General features: G+C 36.9%; 1 pseudogene; it reads right to left on the bottom strand.

Annotated features, from left to right (window-relative positions):
* Positions 1–5,912: 5,912 nt before the first annotated feature.
* LOC146137979 (uncharacterized) lies at positions 5,913–15,645 on the bottom strand (annotated as a pseudogene).
* Positions 15,646–16,716: the final 1,071 nt, after the last annotated feature.

Genomic DNA, 16,716 nt, shown 5'->3' with positions numbered 1-16,716 from the left:
TTCCAAATACGATGTTTCCAATCTCCAAATCGTATTTCATCGTATTGTCGCGGTAATACACAAAGAGGTAAGGCCGTGAATAAAGTTTCACCCACCGTACAATTAACGGAGGGAAGCATTTCGAGTAGGGATGTTCAAGGCAGAATATCGGCGACACATTTATAATGCTTGCTTTAAATGCGGCGTCAGCATTTTTTGGGGCGACCAATTACTTCGCGATAAGCTTCGCCTAATAATTAAGTGTCAATAGGGTGTATTTACCGCCGCAAGTTTAAATGCGAAATCTTAAGGCAGTCTACGCCTCTCTGTTAGCACCTGTTGTGCATCTTGCTCCAACCAGCATACCAACATCAGGCCTAAACTTATCTAGCAAAACTTTCGATTTAATAGTTTGCGTATTAGGCATGTAATAGTGTTTTTCATATTGTTTGAAACGACAGATTTAAAGCCTGTTTTAACAGTGATTGCTCGGACCAAGCTATGGTAAAAAATTACCTAGTGAAAGTTTGCAAAAGTATAGCAAACCATAGGCGTTAAACCATTTTTAGTCTTTAAGAGAATGATAATATTTGATTTTCAAACACGTAAGCTGGTCAAAATTTAATAAAATGGCCATATGCATTATCTAAGTAAATTCTATTTATCAAATATATGTTTCGATCATTCCCCAAATTCTACGCCATATTTGAACCCCTTTCGCATCAAAGGCATATTTTAAGTGGGGAAGTTTTCGGCCCATATCTGTTTTTGCTTGCAGAAACAAGTTAAGGAAAATGAAAAACAAAATATTAAAAAAAAAAAAAAAAAAATTAATATAAAGTAAAAATTGAAAATAAACACTAAGCCCTGAAAATATATCCCCTGACAAAATATACAACAACCGCACCCCCGTCTAGTTCTTTTTTGGTTTCCTATGGTATGTTTCAGACCGATTTTTGTCCGAAGCTTTATAGAAAAAGTAGACATCGTAGAACCTTCAAATTTTCAGACATGGCGTAGAGTGGTATGTAGGTGCTTTGTAAAAGTTTAAGAGGCTGCACCCCCAGGGGCCTTTGCTTGGGGGGTAAAAACCTGAAACATTGCGTTTTAGCACTTTGTGGCTAACGACTGCCATCTAGCAGCAGAAAAACTTTCATACAGAATTCGTTCATATTCGCTTGCTTTGTCCAGCTTGTGAAGTGACGAAACTACTGACCGCCTGCTGCGCTTTATTGTCACGCGCGTGAGACTTTCATTGTGCGAAGTGGCACGTCCTAAGCTGGGCTCGTGCGACTTGCATTTTAAAACGAGGCTTCTCTTTAGTAAAATTACTTAATGCTGTTAAGAAACAACTTATTTTACCGATGCAAATTTAAATGCGAAATCTGGTGGCAACTCTAATCCAACATATCAACACCAGGCCTACACAACTTAAAATTGTGTGTTGATATGTTGGATTGGAGTAACATACTAAACAGGTGCAAATAGCAAATATTCTCCAAATACGATTTTTCCAATATTCTCCGAATCGTATTTCATCGTATTGTCGCGGTAATACACAAAGAGGTAAGGCCGGAAGCATTGCGATTAGAGATGTTCAAAGCAGAATATCGGCGACTCATTTAATGCTTGCTTTCAATGCGGCGTTAGTTTTTTTTCGGGCGACCAATTACTTCGCGATAATCTTCGCCTAATAATTAAGTGTCAATAGGGTGTATTTACCGCCGCAAGTTTAAATGCGAAATCTTAAGGCAGTCTACCCTCTCTGTTAGCACCTGTCGTGCATCTTGCTCCAACCAGCATACTACCAACATCAGGCCTAAACATCTAGCAAAACTTTCGATTTAATAGTTTGCGTATTGAGAACATAATAGTATTTTTCATATTGTTTGAAACTACAGATTTAAAGCTTGTTTTAACAGTGATTGCTCGGACCAAGCCATGGTAAAAATTTACCGAGTAAAAGTTTGCAAAAGTATAGCAAACCATAGGCGTTAAACCATTTTAAGTCTTTAGAAGAATGATAATATTTGCTTTCACGTAAGCTGGCCAAAATGTAATAAAATGGCCATACACATTATCTACGTAAATTCTATTTATCAAATATATGTTTCGATCATTTGCCAAAATGTACGCCATATTTTTGAACCCCTTTCGCATCAAAGGCATAAGTTAAGTGCTGGGGAATTTTTCGGCCCATATCTGTTTTTGCTTGCAGAAACAAGTTAAGGAAAATGAAAAACAAAATATATAATATAAAATACACAATACAAAATATTGAAAAAAAAGTATTAAAGAAAAAAAAAATAAATATTTAAGTCAACTAAAAATATTAAAAAATGAAAATTGAAAAAAATAAATAAATAACACTAAACCTTAAAAGTATACCCCCTGACAAAATAAACAACAACCCCACCCCCGTCTAGTTCTTTTTTGGTTTCCTATGGTATGTTTCAGACCGATTTTTGTCCGAAGCTTTATAGAAAAAGTAGACATCGTAGAACCTTCAAATTTTCAGACATCGCGTAGAGTGGTATGTAGGTGCTTTGTAAAAGTTTAAGAGGCTGCACCCCAGGGGCCTTTGCTTGGGGGGTAAAAACCTGAAATATTGCGTTTTAGCACTTTGTAGCTAACGACTGACATCTAGCAGCAGAAAAACTTTCATACAGAATTCGTTCATATTCGCTTGCTTTGTCCAGCTATGACGAGATGGCGGGGTTTCTTACCGTGGTCTCTTCTCGGCCGTCCCGACTTACTTATTGTTGGTGTACAAGCGCCGAAATGCCAAAAATACCAACAACGGCGGTGCATCGTTTCGGCGACTATCAGGCAAGCATTAGTCGCAGATATATGGCATTACAATTGTGCAATCGTGTATATTGAGTTTTTGTTGCGTAATACCCTTTTTTTCTGTAAAATTCCCATATAAGCAACAGCAACGCTAAAATAAACTCGAGTAGTCATGCACTCCAACTGATAGAGGTGGCATATACTTGCCAAAAGACCCAAGAACAATGGAAAAGTTGTCTAGCAACAACAGCAAAGGCAAATAGGCCGGGCCATCAGAAATTACCGAATACATGGAAGTTTCAATATCCCTATAAAACGCATTGCTACTATTGCACATAAGCAAAATTCAGCCGTATGTCAACGACCCAATGCAGTCTAGTAGTTCCGGAGCTGATGAACGTGGTGGAGGAGGTGAGGTGCATTGTAATTTCACTTTTGAAACCGAAGCATATGTGTGTATACGCTTATTTTTAAACTTATAGTAAAGACGCGACATATAGCTCGGAAAGGCTTATTCGCGAACTTATTATCTTGGTGCATATAGGGGCTAAATATAGTAGTTTGCATGTATCATATTTATAACGCAAGAAAAATTTTGATAACACAGGGAGGATTCTGGAAAGGCACCCAGAATAAGTACGATCGCGTCAACAACGAAGTACACTGCCGGTATAATGCCAATAATTACCTCTTAAACCCTCATTTAATTATTTTTCATATTATAGCAGGTGTTTACATTGTGTTAAATGTCAGAACGTGCAGGAATTGCAAGGAGTACAGCGAGTCGAAAGCACCAGATTGCAAAACGTTACGCAAATCAGATTGATTACTCTTACCTGAATTATTTTGGGAGGGGCATTTTAAAAAAAGTCATCAGCTATTCCTTTCTTGCAAATGCATGTATGGTTTTTACTGCAGCAAAAGCTGGCCCTTTTAAAAACAAAAGATTTGCATATGTAATTCACGTTTTTGAGCTGTTGTTTTAGCCTTCTTCGTTCAAAAATTATAGATGGGAAATACATGGAGTTTTTGTCGCACATATTGAAAGAACAAACGCTCCACGAAATTAGGGAAGCAAAGCTACACTGCCTTATTATGGACGAATCGACGGAATTATCCTATTGTTAAACATTTTTGAGGTATGTATATTTAAATTTTATACTATTCTCTTGCATAACATTGTTACAACACTGCGAAAGTAAAATTTCTAGCCCTCATCGAGCTACAAGGGCTCTCTGTCGGCACAGGACATTGTAACAGCGATCGAAAAGTTTTACACGGAAAACAGGCTTCCGTTAAAGTAGTGTATGGTATGCTAACTGACCAGCGATGATGCCGCAGTGATATGGTTGGACGTTCTAATGGGGTTGTGGCAAAGCTGAAAGTGAGTTACAAATTAAAAAAAAAAATTAGTTAGTTAAGCATTGCGAAGTTTCTCATTTATTTACTCTTAGAATGGAAACACTTTGGCGCTGACTGGACTCATTGCGTAGTAGTAAACTTTTTTAGTTTCGTTCACCCCTAAGATCTATCTCTAGATTTCATTCACCCTTGTCTCATGATATGATAAAACTATCTCGTCTATATGTAACAGCACAAAATGACTTGGGTTGTTTAAGTTTTACTATTGTAAATTGTGAAAAAAATTGGATTTAATTGGTTGGATTGGCCTGTTGCTAGCATGTTATCCAATTGTATAAAATATGGATAAAAAATTATAATTAAATCCCGGGCCGTTCTACCTTCGATAATATGAAAACATTGAATAATGGCACTTAAAAGTTTTTTTTTTTGGTACGGTAGTTTTAATGTTAAAGTTCACAAAACAGAGTTTGTACAGCGCTGTAGGAGTGATGTACAACCAAAATGAAAACGAATTCTATCATGGCTTAAGTATTTTTTTTGGAAATAAATACAACCTAAAAGTCTTGTTAAAAGTATAAGCAACCAACTCGAAATGCGAAAAAAGAGGACATTTTTGAGCGTCCTCGAAGGACCATTCAGTTTTCTTGAGAAAAGGGGACAAATCCTTCTAAAATAGACGACATATGGTAGGCCTAACTCATACATACACTCAGTGCAAACCAACCTAATTATTACAATACGCAAAAAAACACAGGTTTTAGTCGATTTACTTCAGAAAGTTGTTTATTTACTATGACTATAGGATGTGCTCCTGAACTTTCGTTCACCCTTCTTCACCCTGGGATGAAATTCACCACTTTAAGAAAAAACACTGGCGTATCTCACCGACATGCATGCCCGTTTACACTACAAGCGACTCGACGCGCAAAAATCGCTTGTCGCTTGAAACCTGACCTTAAAGTGACAAGTGGAAGTCGTTGAGAGACAAATATGTTAAAATAAAAAAAAGAACAACAACATTAAATCAGGGTCAGGCTATATAGTCCAGTCATCAATTGGCCATTACTTGGAGCAATGGAATTTGTTGAGCCATTTATTCAGCCGAGGAGGTATTGGCTTTGGTTTATTACAAATAGCTTGGTCAATCATAGTTACTTAATAAATGGGCACATTGTTTGTCAACATTAATAGAAGCAGCTTGCATGTTGTTATCCGTTAACTAGTGTAATTATTGAGTGACTGTTTTTCTTTCTTAAAATACATCATGCAATTTCCAAGAAATGGTACAGCACTTGAGCCATGTTCTATTCAACAAAGCTCAAGTTCCAGAGAGGAAGAACCTGAACCGCCCAAAAAAAAAAAAAAATATATTGGAAATTTTAGAAACTGGTGGTGAGTAACCTTTAAAAACTACCGCCACTTTGATGATAAAATTCCAAACGTATTTTCAACTATCCTTCTTGCTCGAGACAAGCGATAGTTAACAATGCGTTTACATCCAGGTTACGCCCAGGAAATGGCCTCATTAAATTACATTTTATAGGAAATGCTTCATCCCCAACAAATACAAAGGGAGTTGTTTTTAAGCTGTTTGGCAAAATAGCAACATTAGGTAAGTTTAGCTCGATTCATTTTTGCAAAATTACAATTAGACACTTCCGTCAGATTGTCTACCACAAGCACCGACATCTATATAAATAAATCTATACTGGGCGTCCGCAACAGCCATCAGGACGATACTGTATATACGCTTGTAATTGTAGAACATAGACCCGGAGTTACTTGGAGCCTCCATCTATGCTCCCAACGCAATGTGGAAACTGCCAAAAACTGTTGAAATCGCCTGCACTTTTAAGCCAAACTTCTCTAGATGGTCGTGGCATAACCTCTGAGTGGCAAACACTTCCCAGATGGCTGAAGAGGTTTCAGGGACCAGAATATCAATATGGTGGATTTTGAGGTCCTAAATGAGGCCGCAATTGTTGTGTACGACCCCAGTAGCCATATAACTGCAAAATTAAGATAAAACTCAATAAAAATTTAATCGATGTCCTTAAGTGGGTGTTCCGCTTCGAGATCAGAGGTCCTATTTTGTTAACCAAGGTATCAAATTGTTCCGGCGACATACGGAGGTATGTTTGAAATTCCGCGGTCCTTTCCAAACGAAATCCCTTTATTAATTGATGGTATTTACCTGTTTATCGTAGCCTAATATATTATTCCCGCAGTTTTTTAAATATAAACATAGCTCAGCCAACAACAATTAAGTAGTATTTATACTTACCAAGTTCATTCCTTCTTTTTAATATAGGATGAACCCACCACCTCCGGCTCCGCCTTTTTCTTTTCATTATGTTTCTTCTTGCTAAAAGCACTGCTACTACCTTATATTGGTTACTTCTTTACTAAATCGTGTCATAATTATTTTGACAGCAGAAAGGCGCGTAGTTTGTCTGGTAGTGACGCTCTCGAGCGCCACCTTTAAACACGCGAACTTGCGCTGCAGTGTAAAAACGCCTCGTCGCAAGCGCCTAGGCTCGCGCCGCTTGTAGTGTAAACACCGGCCTTTAGCTGTAAAAGATGCATATGAACCATACACAGGCGCGGATCTAGGATTTTTGTTTGGGGAGGGTCATGAAATTTTTTTCAGATAAGACGTCATAATTCAGGTAAAAATAACATCGACTGTCCGAACAAACGAGCAATAACACCATGGTGGTCGGCTGTGCTTCTCTCTCATGACAGTGTTTCAGAACGTTTAAAAGTTATTCATCCGTTGAGCATTGTAAATTTAACTGAGTGTTATTCGCAAGTTACACTCAGATTTCTTACGTACTGTTTTAGAACGCTAAGAAGTTATTCATCCGTTAAGCATTGCAATTTAACTGATTGTTATTCGCTAATTAAACTTAAATTTGTAATGTACTGTTATTATGTATTTAACTGGGATTACTTGATTTACTTTAAAAAATATAACCTAAATGCGATGTACTACACTATTGGAACAGCACACAGTCAACCATTGAAATGTGGCGCAATGACGATGACCACGCATTTAAGTCAATTTGTACAGAAGCGGAAGTTCTTGCAGAAAAACTTGGCGTAGGTGAGGATGAAATAAATATACGTCCACGCGCTGCTGGCAGATTAACGTTCCGACCAAATGCTGGCGAGTCAAGTCAAGGTGCTGCAGATTTTCATCGCGTAAACGTATACTTTTTATTTTTGGATGAAATACTGCAGGATATGCGAGCAATGTTGGCTCACACCAAAAAAATATAATAAGCACTCTTTCACGGTTAATTTCGTGTTTTGTATCAGGTTCCTCCACTTGGGCTGATGTTTTACCTGCGGCAACTACTTAAATACGCAAGTTTTCTAGATCCATTAGTTATTGTCGAGGGAGAGTATATAGTATGGAAACGGAAGTGGGCAGAAAGCAAAAATTTTCGAGAAATAAAATCGGCAATCAATGCTTTAAGAAACTACTGCCCGGAAACTATTTTTCCACATGTTTATCAACTCCTTAATGTTCTCTGTGCTTTGCCTGTTTTCACTGCCCAACCTGAAAGGGTATTTTCATATATACCACTTTGACAGCAATTATATGAATAAAATCAGTTGGTGTCTAGTCAATAAAATAGAACGGTTGTGGCTTGCTCAATACCAGCCAACAAACACTTCGAATCAAATAATATTGACTTAACGAATTACACTGCGCATAACTGCATAACCTCGCTGAATATTGGCCTAAAATCGCTCGCCCAATAACGCTTGATTGACACTTAATTATTAGACGAACGTTATCGCCGCAGCGAAAGGCCAACTTACCACACGCGTTTGTGCAATTAGGCGCAACAATCGGCGGTAAAACATTACATTTATATCGGTTCCAATTACCCGAAATAAACGGCAGAATTGGATTCGATATTCTACTTTGAGCATCCCTAGTGACAGCAGACTTTGACCTATATAAAGTGGTTTGCTGAATATCCATCTTAATTTAGGTACGTAAATGGATGAAATAGAAGCTGGAGAGTCGTACCCAGATTAGGGATTCGACCGCAGATTTGCCTGGACTCGGGTTGTTTTTACCCGACTCCGCAGCCCTGGTTGCTGTAGTACAATATAAATGTTAATTAACAATTAATTCATAATAAACCATTATTTAACCCCTTCAAAGTTAATTAGGGCGATTAATTTTTTTTTAATTTTGATTTTTTTTGGGGGGTTTTCCACAAGACTTGAACTTCAGCATTTTAACACATGTTATTACACACCTTCACAAACACATATTGGTCAAGAAATTGTTAACAGATTTGTGAAATATTTTATAAAATACCGTAATATCTGATGAAATGTATCGAACAAATATTGCTAGTTGCGGATTATCTTGAATATCGGTTGATTCATCAAGAGCTAAACTAAATGCAACTGAACTATTCAGGTCATTTTGAAGCGTAACTTTAATATCTGCACAGATCTGGGATATGCGCCGTTGTGTAGTTCCGACGTGAACACGGTATTTTTTTTATTAGCCGCGGAAGCTTTTTGTTGTTAGGTTCCAAAACCGCCACAACATCAGCTTCAGTCATTGCATCAGATTCCATGCTGAATACATCAATAAACCTCTGCTGACTTTTCAGCCTAGATTTTAACTCAGTTAACTTGCTTTTTCTTATATCTGATTTAGGTGGATAATTGCTTAAAAAGTTCTTGTGACTAGTTTCATGGTGACGTTTCACATTACTACCTTTGTTTTGGCGCAGATTTGTATGGCAGATTAGACACAAAGGTTTATTTCCTTGACTAGTAAACGCATAGTTTTCTTCCCACTCTAGGTTAAAACCTCTGTTTTCATCTTCACATTTTCGTTTCGCAGTATTATTAAGCAGACTAAACTGAGCTAAGCTAACTGTCTTAGCAATGAAATTGCGTTGACTTGCTGTTAACTAATTCTTCGGATTCTATGTCTAGTGTTACGAAAAAAAAAAATTGTTCAGTTAAACATATTATGTACGTGATCGTATATTTAAATATAGCCCTTGCTTTTTAAGAAAATTATGCTATTTGTGGTGTTTGATTAATGTTGTCTTATTTACAAAATCTCAGCTCTAGGTCATCTTCAAACAAGCAACATTCTAGCTAATACCATTGCTGCGTCCCAAGATGCAATGGGGATTCTCGATATAATTCCTCATTGCGCTTTCATCGTTTTCCTGGGAGGGAAGGCGAAAAAAATTGAGAGCGCAATGGGTTGTAAAAATCAGAAGAGATGAATGTCCATTGTTTAATGTATGTTTAGTTGATTAAACCAATTCTTGTATTTTCTTAATAAGCAACAAGCACTCGGGTATGCTCTCAGCATTTTACTTTGGAAGATTATTAGGCCGCCTGATACGGCTGGCCGCCAACTTCTAAAGAAAGGTGTTGTGCCATCAGTGTTTGATTGGTCTCAAGAGCATAAAGCTCGAAGAAAAATATAGGAAACTTAATTTTGTTACAGAAAATTGTTTGCAGTCCTATCAAGCATATCTATATATTTTATATGCTTATTACTTAAATTTAGAAAACATCAGGAAAAAGATATAGTAAAATTTAGGGCTTTTTTACTTGTACATAAGTACGAGGATATTATATTCCCAGAAGAAGATAAAAGCCAAAGTCAGCTGTCAGATAAAATTGAAAGTTTGGAGGAAAAATGAAATGCAGCAAAAAATGAATTGGAAAAATTTAGAAAAGAAAAATTGGATGTCGAGTTAGAATCCGAAAAAATTAGGGCAACGCTAATTGAAGAAATGTGCATTACATAAATTTGGTTTGGGAACAAAACCCAGTGCAATTACATGAGGTACTGCTATGCTTCCGGTGAGAGGGAAAGTAGACCAGGGGGTCCAGACATATGCAATTAATAGATGAATTTTTTATGTTTATTATTCGTTTAAGGCTGGGGTTACTGGAGCAAGATCTGGCTGACCGCTTTCAGATACACATATGTCGACTGTGAGTAGAAAAATTAACCTGGACAAGTTTCCTATACTTTCTTTTAGGAAGTCGGCCCGCAAATATGTTAAAAGCAAAATGCCTGATGAATTTTGTAGGTTATACCCATCCACTAGAGTAATTTTAGATTGTACTGAAATATTGGTGCAGACCCTATCATCTTTAGTATTGCAATCACAAATGTATTCATATAAGTCGACCACCACCCCACTAGAGTAATTTTAGATTGTACTGAAATATTGGTGCAGACCCCATCATCATTAGCATTGCAATCACAAATGTATTCATCATATAAGTCGACCACCACCTTGAAAGGCCTGATTGGAATTGCACCGCACGGAGCAATTTCATTTGTGTCCTCTTTATATAAAGGATCTAACTATATCAGACAAAGAAATTACCAGATGCAGTAGAGAGTTTTTGATTTGTTAGAACCTGGTGATTCAGTAATGGCAGACAAAGGGTTCATTCATAATTGCACCATTTCTTGAGAGAAAATCTCAGTTCTTACCACAGGGACAAAGTCAATTGCTAAACTAAGAATTCATGTGGAAAGAGCAATCAGAAAAGTAAAAGAAAATCCTGTTTTTGATTCAGATGTACTGTGCTAGGTTCTATTAATCAAATGTATATACACTTGCATGTCTTCTAACAAATTTCCAAGGCCCCTAATCATACAAAAATAAATAACTTTTATTTTATAGATATTTATGTGTTTGTGTTGTTGTTAAATTTATTATTTTGGTTTTATCTGTCACAGGTTGTTCTTTCTTTTCTATTACATTTGTTATACCTGTTTGTGAATTTTCCTCATTACCAATGGCAATAAAAAATACACATCAAAGAAAAACATATCGACTTTATCTTTGGCAAGTTGAAAGAACTCTGGGTCAAAAGTAATTCGGTTAATATAAGTAAAAAAATCACACCAGTCCAAACCGGTAAGGCCAAGTTGACACTGGACCTGGTAGTAATAAACATGGTTTCTTTTTAGGTGGAATGCATCCATACCAGTGACCTTTTCTAAATAGTTGATTTTTCAAAATTACTTCTACCTTAACTTCAAGTAGTCCACAAACTTTCCTATCTGGGCTGCAGCCTAGCCAGCAAGCCTTTGGATTGATGATGAGACCAGATGGAAACAGGTGTTTACCTTTTCATTTTTACATATTTTGGCATATGTCATAGCAGCTTTCGCTTCATATTTAATACCTCTTTTCAGCAGTTAAAATGTTTTTTTTTCTGGATTTAGTTGCTTTTTTAGGCTGTCAAAATTACTTACTTGACCTTTTTGCCACAAGGCCAAATTTACTGGCTGTAATTCTTTTTTTTCTTTGCAAATGCCATAGAAAACTCCTCCCTGAGTAATCGTATCATCCTGAAACCGTTGCCCTGAAGATTCTATTGGAAGTTGAGGAAAGAAAGCCAGTGCAGGAGAAATCAGTTATAAGATACACCTGGAAAAGACTTTGCTGATAAGAGAGCACGCTTCCTTTTGGAACAGCTCCAAACTTCGTTCCACAAACTGCATCTGACACAGCTCATTTTTTCACTTTTTTAACCCTGGGAAACACTCCATTGTTGCTGCAAACTGGTACAAGAAAAGTTGTCTCGGGCATATTGTTTAAAAAGTTCAGTTGTTTACAGTGAGCCATGTAAAAAAATAAAAATACCACATGAACATTTTCCAGACATCGATTTGTTTACAAGTGTTACAGACGCTTGTAGGTGTTATGCGGTGGTTCATTTTTTTTTGACCTGTAACATTTTACAAATACAGTTGCCTCCTCTTCTGTGTAGCTTACTGCAACATACACATAAACATGTTGTTAGGCTACTTTAATTGTTTCTGTTATTATAACCTGTATGTTAAACAAATTATAAAAGCAACCTACTTTAAAATATAAACTTAAGAAACATTCTGTGAAAGGTTTTATAGTAAAGCAATAAAATATGGTTTGGGTATTTATTATAACGTTCATTATAACGTTCGTTATATGCGCCCCGGTCTATGCTGAGGCTAAATTCTTGTAGGGAAACGCGTCTCCTATTTCAGCCTCTTAAACAACCACACAGTTTGAATTTGAAACTTGTTGTTGAACTGAAGAAAGAATCAACGAAGCTGGCACAATACGGGAAGGAGACGGTTTCTACACAAAGGCAACGTGTCAAAACCAATTAACTCGTAGTAAAATTTCAAATATTATGCTCACCAACTATTTGGGCAACCGGGAGAATTCGAAGCAATCAGCGCGTCACTAACTTATCAAACGCCTAAATAAAACAAGCAATTTAGCAAACAAGGCCTCATTATGACGTCACACATATAAACATAAACTTACCAAGACTTAAAGCAAATTTATGTAGTCAAGAAAGAGTGAGATTTCACTCTGATAAAGTTCACGCAAAACAAGAGCAGTGTAAATACTACATTAATGACGTTATCATATACACGAAGCCATATTTCTAGGCGAACTGCCTACTTGTGGTATAGTAAATTTAGCAAATGTTACTTTACATATTGACATATTACCAGGGTTGCAAAACCACATTATACACAACGCAACTCACCAAGAATAATCTTTCGAGTAACAAATACTTCATTTTACACAAAACAGCAGCAAAACAACTTTCACCACGACAGTCTGGCGAAAAAGAAAAACCACATGTATCGGAAAGTAAGCTCACAACGGTACAGCACCAATGTCTCATAGAAATCGGTAATTATTGGCAAATACGACGTAACAGGTATATAACATTAGGTCCACTTACACTTCATATAGATACCCTGGCTCAGCAAAAAAAAAATTCCTTATGGGTGTTCTCGCACCCCGACTTGACCTGTGCATATTGTTCCACTTCTGCGAATGTAATTGGCGGAAACAACGTCAAGTCTGTCCTCCCAACAACTGGAACATACACATGTTATATATATATTATATACGACTCTAACTTTGTCATACGAAAAGAAAGGGGAAAATAATCTTACCGTTAGAACTCATTTGACTGCGAAGTTCTTTCTTCGAAAACTTCACCAATCAGAATCCCAAAATCAGTTTGTATTAAAAATCTGTTTGGTAATGTTTTTAACATTTGAAATTGGAAGAGTACTATTAAATCCATCACTCAACAATATAATATGGTTTTGCTCATGAAAATACAATCGATTTCGTATATATTTTTTGTTCTTGCCGCCAGGAGGCCGTAAAACTTGAAGGTTTAGATAACTAGAGCATAAATAGTTTTGAAAGGGTTGATTATGGTGATTATCTGCATTAGGATCGAACTGTAGGATAGACCGCTCCCGCTTTACAGAATTATAAATAGGATTTCCATTCCAGAACAACATCAACTGAATAATGCTAGCTGTCGGTAACGCGTATCTATCTCCTGACCATTGTCATTTCGGCGAAATAATTCGGGACATATCTTGTTTTTGCCGCTATTATTTTTTTGGTTTCCTATGGCATGTTTCAGACCGATTTTTGTCCGAAGCTTTATAGAAGTTTATGAGGCTGCATCCTCAGGGAGCGTTTTTGCTCTCTGTAGCTGACGACTGCCATCTAGCAGCAAAAAAACTTTCATACAGAATTCATTCATATTGGCTTGCTTGTGAAGTGACGAAGCGACAGGCCACCTGCTGCGCTTTATTGTCCCGCGCGTGAGACTTTCATTGTGCGAAGTGGCTCGTCCAACACTGGGCGCGTACGACTTGCATTTTAAAAAGAGGCTTCTCTTTAGTAAAATTACTCTTAATGCTCTTAAGAAACAACATATTTTACCGCCGCAAATTTAAATGCGAAATCTTGAGGCAGTCTACGCCTCTCTGTTAGCACCTGTCGGCATCTTGCTCAAACCAGCATCAGACCTTTACATCTAGCAAAACTTTCGATTTAATTGTTTGCAACTACAGATTTAAAGCCTGTTTTAACAGTGATTGCTCGGACCAAGCCATGGTAAAAAATTACCGAGTAAAAGTTTGCAAAAGTATAGCAAACCATAGGCGTTAAACCATTAGTCTTTATGAGAATGATAATATTTGATTTTCAAACACGTAAGATGGTCAAAATGTAATAAAGTGGCCATACGCAATATCTACGTAAATTCTATTTATCAAATATGTGTTTCGATCATTCCCCAAATTCTACGCCATATTTGAACCCCTTTCGCATCAAAGGCATATTTTAGGTGGGGAAGTTTCCGGCCCATATCTGTTTTTGCTTGCAGAAACAAGTTAAGGAAAATGAAAAACAAAATATTAAAAAACAAAATTAAATATACCCCCGTCTAGTTTTTTATTTTTAAAAACACGTTTACCACAATTTTCTTTCGCATATCGCACATTAGCGCCAAAGAAAGGCAAAATAAACAACTTTCCGAACCGAGGAATATTTCTAAATTCTACCAATATAATAACAGGGACATATACCTTAACATTAATCCGCTTTCATTTTTATTTAGCGCTTCAGATATTTTCAACGAAATGTTTTTTTGTAGAACGAAGCGTATATTGGCGAGAAAGTAACGCAAAATAAAACAAGTTTCCGAACCGAGGAATTTTCTTAAATTTTAACAACAGAGCAGACACATATTCCAACCTAAATCCACTTTCATTTTTATTCAGCGCTTCAGGTATTTTCAACGAAATGGGTTTTCGTAGAACACTCGTTTTACTGCCTAATGCGGCTTATTGTGATTTGGCGAAACAACTTTCCGAACCGAGGAATTTTATAAATTTTAACACAACAAACAGAGCAGACACATATTCCAACCTAAATCCACTTTCATTTTTATTCAGCGCTTCAGGTATTTTCAACGAAATGGGTTTTCGTAGAACACTCGTTTTACTGCCATATACGGCCTATTGTGATTTGGCGAAGCGCGTATATTAGCGAGAAAGTAACGCAAAATAAAACAACTTTCTGAACCGTGAAATTTTCTTAACTCAAATCCACTTTCATTTTTATTCATCGCTTCAGGTATTTTCAACGAAATGGGTTTTCGTAGAACACTCGTCTAACTGCCATACGGCCTATTGTGATTTGGCGAAGCGTATATTGGCGAGAAAGTAACGCAAAATAAAACAACTTTCTGAACCGAGGAATTTTCTTAACTCAAATCCACTTTCATTTTTATTCAGCGCTTCAGGTATTTTCAACGAAATGGTCTAACTGCCATACGGCCTATTGTGATTTGGCGAAGCGTATATTGGCGAGAAAGTAACCCAAAATAAAACAACTTTCCGAACCAAAGGTTTTTCTTAAATTTTAAAGCAACACAGCTAAAAATGGCATTTTTGGTGAAACACTTATTCCCATAAAATTTACGGGTCAATGTGAATTGAATCTTAGATACTTTGTTTTAATTTTGACGTAATAATCGGCTTGGTTTAAAATGCTTTTGTGTTTTTCAATTTTTTTCTCTTTTCAACATAGTGACTTGTGGTTTGGACGTGTTTTTCTGTACACACTTTTCTTAACTGTTTTTTAGTTTATCATGCAGTGCCATTTTACTAAAAGTGTTGTAGTTAGGATTTAAGGCGTGCCTTCTTAAGCTGTGCAGTGTTCACCGCATTTGCTTAATTACAAGTTGGGTACTTAGTATTCTTGTCTGTGTGACAAGTCCATGAGAGTTAAGATTATGATATCGACGAAATGTTTTTTATTTTTTTTTGTAATCTTTGCATTTTAACTCTCCAAGGTGGTGAGGTGTAAGAGTGATGTATTTTTGCTGTGTCTGCTATTTCCATTCCTGGCGGTAAAATTGTTCACGGGGCGTTCGAGCTGGAGTATGGGACTCGCTTTAAGGACATTAACGACATCATCGGTACCAACCAAGTGCAACAACATCATCAATGTATGTCGGGAATATTATCCTGGTTGGGAGTATGCATCGTGATTTTGGCACGATTTTGTACTGCGTCTTTCAAACCCCCTACGTCACTGTTATACGAAACTACAAACAATTTCTAGCTCAAGAACTGTTGGGTGCCTTTTTTTCTGCAATACTAAGAAGGGTTTTTGCATCTTAAAGTAATTTAGTCAAGAAATAGAAAACTGTATCAATCGTCGGTGTTTAAACGCATAACGCTGGATACATTTTTGACCTTAAACCTAAATGAAATTTTGAAAGATCTCATTCTCTAGTGAAACTTGGCCTCCTTCCTTGTTGCCTTTTTCTAATTGTCAAGGCGCCGATAAGAGCCCAAAATCCCCTCTTTTGCTTCGGTCACTCGTTTAAAACACCAGTTGCAAACAGCTCAGTGCCAAACCACCAAGTGCCAAACCGCCTTTGGCTAGTTGCAACCCTCTAACTGCCAAACAACCCCTTAAACCATATTTTCGCAAAACAAATATTCTCATCATTATAACACAAAGTTTACTCATGGTATCTCTTGACAGTGATGCAGCAAAGTTGAATTTAAGCAAACAATCCATAAGGAGCATATGTCCTACAAGATTCGGTTAAAGAAATTAGGCAAGAAATACGAAAAATAAATAGAAAAAAAGTGGCCACTCTCTTCCAAGTGTTCAGACCCCAAACCCCAACTTAAGTTCGCAAAATCAATTCAGGCTTTGG

Source organism: Ascidiella aspersa, chromosome 7, assembly GCF_963924565.1.
Source record: "Ascidiella aspersa chromosome 7, kaAscAspe10.2, whole genome shotgun sequence".
Lineage (NCBI taxonomy): Eukaryota > Metazoa > Chordata > Ascidiacea > Phlebobranchia > Ascidiidae > Ascidiella > Ascidiella aspersa.
This window is presented reverse-complemented; position numbering and strand designations above follow the sequence as displayed.